Source organism: Trichoderma breve, chromosome 3 (genome assembly GCF_028502605.1).
Source record: "Trichoderma breve strain T069 chromosome 3, whole genome shotgun sequence".
NCBI lineage: Eukaryota > Fungi > Ascomycota > Sordariomycetes > Hypocreales > Hypocreaceae > Trichoderma > Trichoderma breve.
In genome coordinates this window covers 3,187,504-3,193,503 of record NC_079234.1, presented here as the reverse complement: position 1 = coordinate 3,193,503, position 6,000 = coordinate 3,187,504, and positions in this window count along the sequence as shown.

The window sequence follows — 6,000 nt, the reverse complement described above, 5'->3', positions numbered from 1 at the left end:
AGGTCTCTAATAACAAAGCGCCTGCCAGCGGTGGGCCTGGCGACAGGGCCCTTCTGATGCCTGCTGATTGGGGAGGGTCACAGGTCATCTCGCTGGGCCGGGGGGGTGGGCCAGTCAAAGCACAAGTACCCGGTACAAGATCGAGTCTTGCCGCGCTCACAGGCGAGTGCGTGCACTCCGGGTCTGGAACCAATCAGTGGCGGCATCTCTAGCACTCGCAGCGCCGGCGAGTGGTTTGCGGCAGCACGTCCAATCCATCGCCGTTTTCCCTGCTTGGAGCCCCTAAACACTACATGTACAGCTACTTGCACGTTTGCACACACTAACACTAACGCAGCAACGGCGTCGAGTCAAGGGAGAATCTGTCTGTCGTTGAACTCGACTCTCTCTGCCCATGGTTGTCCATGCCGTTTCGCCTCCGAGAGAGCCAAGAGAAAATAAAATGCCCTTATCTTTTCGTCGACAAGCCATGGCCGGGCTATGGAGCTTTTGGCGCTCGTATGTACTCGCTACTATCCCGGCTGTGGCGCTAATCTATGGAGCCCAATGACAGGGTCCTGCGGAGAGAGTCTGTTTTGGCTCTGTCGCTCTTTGCTCTCAAGCCTGATAAAGAGAGATAGTTGCACGCTAGGAAGGGAAAAAAAAAAAAAGTGAAGCCGGAGGATAGTAGGTAAGTAGAGAGAAGAGAGGGGAAAATGGGCAAAAATAGCGAGAGTGAGCGATAAGCTAAAAGAGTCCGGCTCGAGACAATTATCGACGAACTCCAAGACACGGAGTTTAGAAGCAAAGCGTCCAGTCTTCTCTGTACTCATACGTACAGTAGAATGTAGAACAAGTCGGCATGCAGCCAACGCAGCGCGCATAGAGGAACTCCATGGTTCGGGGGTCCAATCACTGCTCAGATTGGTGATGTTGACTTGGAGGAGGGTCCATCCATCATGTGGGGGTTTTCTTTTTTTTTCTTTTTTGGCGCGAGCAGGGATGGATCCTTGGAGTGCAGCAGCAAGGCGCAACCCGTGAAATGACGAGTTTGGCTACGTAAAACACGGCGGAGTGACGAAGTGATGGGCTCGTTTCAAAGTCCGCACGCCAATCGACAGAAGCGACGCCGGTTGTCGTTCGTCATGCGCTTGTGTCTTGTTTATGCGGCCGGCGTCTTGATTGTTCTTTTTTCTCTCTCTCTCTAACCTACTTTCATGAATTGCCAGGTGAATGTGCAGTAGAATCACATCATAGCAGCTTGGTCCAAACTGAGCAGAGAATTGAGGGCGAGAGAAAGAGAGCACACGACCCGTCCGTCTGCGGCTGACAGCAACAAGCAACATTACATACCCCCCAGCCCGCGGAGGTCTCATTCGAAGCCCAGCCCAGCCCAGCCCAGTCCCAGCCTAATATTTGCTGCTCCTTGCTCTCTCTCACGCACCACCAGCAATCCCAAGATCCAGCCAGTGCCGGTGCTGATTGGGCGACCGTCTTCCATGGCCATTTTAGGCTCGAGATCGCTGAGAGCCACTGCCACTCCCTACCTCACAGCCGCCGATGGTGTGTCTTGGGAGAGGTTCCAGATACATGTGCCGTCCTGTCATGGGACTGGGTGGCTGCGAGACATTGCCCAGCTGGTCTCAGACAGCGTCGCCGTTGACTGGCCGCCCGGTCAACACCACATGTAATTTCGCAGCTGAGCGCCAAAAGGAGAGGAGCGCGTGCATGGCCTGGAGTTGGATGCAGCCACCAATCCGAGATGCGACTGGCACTGCTCGGAATGCGCTCGCCGAAAGGGCTCCAATCGGCCATCCCCTGTCAGGCCAGTATCATGAATCGATTTTCTTGGGTGCGCCTCGCCCGCAGCCAGGGACGCTACTGTAACTCGCACAATGAGCGGAACCTTGTGCCTGGGTTGGTGAACATTGTCTGCCAGAAAGAGATTTTGATGCCAAGTTACCATGGCGACACCTCAGCTCGAGCCCAGCCCACGGTGATGCTGTACCCCGTACGGAGGACTAGGTAGCATCCGTCATGGCGTGACCCCCGATGACAGGGTTCACATGCTTGCATGATTCTAAACAATTTAGAGCTCCGTCCAAATGGAATCTGAAAATTCCAAGCGCAGGTAGCAGTACAGATAGTGTACGAGTACTCGTTCCAGGCGCTATACTAGCATGAGATCGACTGTTTCTCCCGCCGTGGTAGCAGTTGCAGCGGTTGACGCGCGCCAGTCCGTTCACCGGGCTGTCCACCTTGATGTCAATCATGTCTTGGAGGTACTCCGCAAACGGCGTCCTCGTACGAGGTACGTGCTTATTCTCTGGATCTCGGAACATCATGCCATCGCGTTAGCCTTGTGGGATGTTGGCCATGGCCAAAACAGTAAATGGGCGCATGAATGACAGCTTCTGGTTACCAGTGGACGGCATGGCCCGGTTGACATCATCTATTTCTGACGGGAAAAGAGGCATCATGACCTCTATTCTCAGCTGATTGATGAGAGGTTATAGCGAATCATGGCCCGAACCGCACTGCTGAGCTTAGACAGCGAATGGAGTCAGCGACCGATCCAAAATCCACCTGCGGCATAAACCGCTACCCGGGAAAGGTCCATGAGGAAACAAAGGAAGAAGAGACGTCATTGTGCTTGCTTGGCAATGGGGAACGACTCCAACGTATGATGCTGCTCAGGTGAATTCCATGATTCTATACAGCATCCTCCAAAGTTGCGGTATGAGAACGGTAGAGTACAGCATCTAGTCATGAGGCCAAGGTATCGGATACTTGATGAAGATCTTGGAGCCTCCCACCCGCAACAGTGGGGTTTTGCGCCATATTGCGTACGAATGGTGGTGGCAGTATATCAGGATTGTGTGTATGTGCATGTACTTGGTACCTGAGCCCGGCACGGCGCCTGGTACCTTGCCGGAAGAGCAGCTCCAGTCGAAAAATATCCCGTGCCGGGCCGGGCGTGTTCCTGCCTCGTACCTTTTGCAGCTAAAAACAACAGAGTCGACTCGGTGCTGTTCCCTTTGCCAGAATCGTCCCTGGAGCCTCCCAGATATGTATCACACACTTGCAGTCCGATCGCTGGGAGCTGGGATTAACAAATCCAGTGTGAGGCTAGTTGTAGCCTCGCGGCCCTTTTTCCCACCCACTCGCATGCAAGACGCGCCTCTTTGAGATGAAGTGTGGCGGGTCTGGAAATTGCAAGCCCGCTTTTTGGTCGCTAAACTTAGCGCTGGTCGTTTCGCGGGCCCCACAAGCTCTCCCGAATGACATGCCCGTCACGGGCCCTGCGCCAAACCCGATAAAAAGAGAAAAAAAAAAGAAGTGAGAAGAGACGGCCGAGACATGATCTATCCACGAGACTCGTGATATCCATGGTGTTTTGGTCAGCCCGTGCCATTGGCGTTGCTTCCAAGGGGGTTGTATCGCATTTGCGCGCACCATCTTTTCGCCTATCTAGCGTGCACATGCATGTGCCGACTCACTCTGTACCTACCTATTTCCTCGATGCATCACGAATCACGAGCCAGACACAAGTCTCGATTTCCCTCTCTCTGTCTGTCTCTCTCCCGCTCTGCATAGCGATCTACTACGAATGTCGATGTTTACGATAATAGTCACTCTCAGACCCTCAAATGGCTATGTCATAATCCCCGCCCGCCGTCTTCTGATTGGGATACAGGGATGTCACTCCGAACGACAAGGATGGTCTCGCATCGTCCGGACAAGCCACTCCCACCACCATTGGCATTAGCATTAGCACGACCCCCACATTGCCTCTGCGCAAAGGGCTCTGCCAAATCTGAGATTTGACCAACCATCTCGTTAGAAGCTGGCGCTTTTATCATAAAAGACAGAATGGCCGACTCCGTCTCGTCTCAGACGAAGCGACAAGAGACGGTTGCATCCAACGCAATTCCCCCCTTGCGTTTCGTCTGGGCTGCCGGAAATCAGGGTGCATGTACATGTACTCGTATACAGCACGGGCGACCGAATCTAGACTATTTGTAGTGTATTGATCGCATTTGCAAAGACATCCATCCATCCACTATCGAAAATGCGCACCATCTGTGAAATTTCAGCCGCCTTCTCGCTAGTCCGACGTTTGCTTGAGCCCGAGATTTCAAAGGACCTCAAGAGCGACGCCATGTCCACATTTAGCCGAACGCCCGTATCAGTGATCAGCGCGTCCTCCTCTAATACTCGTAAGTACGAGTAGAATCTCGACATGACACAACACCCAGCGTCTGACTAAGAGGCACCGCCCGAAAAGCCACTCGACGGACCGAGAGATGGTCGACAAGTTGAGGTTGAGGCTATACAAGTGCAAGTGCACCAGGAATCGCGGTTCACCATGATTTAGTTTGCCCCTCCATTCACGCTTCGAATCTCTCCGCCCCGAGATGCACGGCATACCGGAGACAGTCCGTGCCACACCACCTTCGCTCTTCTATTTGCGGCTGGATCGCGCTCGCTCACCGCCTCGACGTGCGCACCAGAAAGTGTGCGCGACAAGGTGCTTTGGCGCCGTGGCGAGGCTCAGCCCGCAAGCAAAGTCTGTTGTACGGAGTCGACCAATATCCTGTGTTTTCTTTGTGTTTACATCTCGTTACATCCATGGAATTGGGGAGCTTGCTATGTTTATCCTCTCTCTCTCTAACCATTATTCTGATCTGCTCTGCTGATGATGCGCGTACTTACTCGTACGGAGCATCACGACTGGACAAGACCCTCCGTACAGGCGCCTAGCCGGAAAGTCTCGACCTCTGTGAGACACCAGAGAGGGCGTCAGCTTGCCACCCTGCGTACAATGTTTGGCACCATGCAAAGCCACCTCTTGGCTGCTTTGTCGTGTCTCAGATAAGCATCAGACTCTCTCCATCACTATCACTCCTCAACTCTCCAATCTGGAGCTGCTCTGCTGTACAGATACCTATCTAGCCGTGCTACAAGTACGGGTGTTAGTGCTTGTCTGTACCAAGCAAGGAGCACTCGTAGTTCGCTTCTGTTTGTGCCAGGGATGTACTCGCATGGTGTGTTGTCGCCCAACCAATAGATTGCCATTGTTTATGAGAAGTGAAAACGTAAACCAACAGCCCACGCCGAGAAACAGGTGTAGTGTACCGTATCGTACTTGACGCACCTACGGCAACGGTTGGCGGATGATTCATGTCACGTATGGCGTCTTTTCTCGTTGGCATGTCCACGAAGTGGACTTTTTCACATCATCCCATCATGCTATACAAAACTCGAGCACAGCTCATCGGGAGAATGTACGAGTACCTCTACAAGCATCCTCTACCCAAAGGCTGGGGTAGCGTTTCGACGTCACTTGGACTGCGTACCCCAGTTAAGGGATACCCTTACAGGAGACTCTAGAACCTGGTAACGGTAGCATTCAGTTGTTAGTCCTGCTACAGATGCCTCCTACTGGATGCAACAACCAAGCGACGATCCTCCGCCAGACCCTGATAGGCAGGCTTGTTGTGCAGGGTCGATAGTCGATACCCTAGAGTCTGAGACCCCGAATTTTTCTCATCTGCCGATGAAGATCGGGCTTCCATGTTTGCAAGGTTCATGTTGCCTTGCCCCGTGCCCCTTCTTCCCCTTGGTGTTGCGTCGTTGTCCATCGGCCGTTGAAACTTCCGGTTGAAGACATGGCACTTACACCGGCGAGTATACATGCATGCATATGGTGGACTTACACGTATCAGCGACATCCATATTATATCCAAAAGTTTCTAGACTCATGCGCTGTTAGCCTGCCCCTCCGATTTTTCTGTGGACGAAGATGATCAACGCGCCCCACTGAACTAGTTTCCCCAGCCATGACAAACTAAGCCGAGCCTACATTGATGATACAGTACATCTGTCTTGGGAATATCTCGTTACGAAACGCGAGGCATGAAACGACTTTGGAGATCGTCACAGCCCCGGCCACGTCGCTTGGCCTTTGACGACATGAACCGGCTCATTCACAGTACGCCGATGCTCTTGGACGATGGC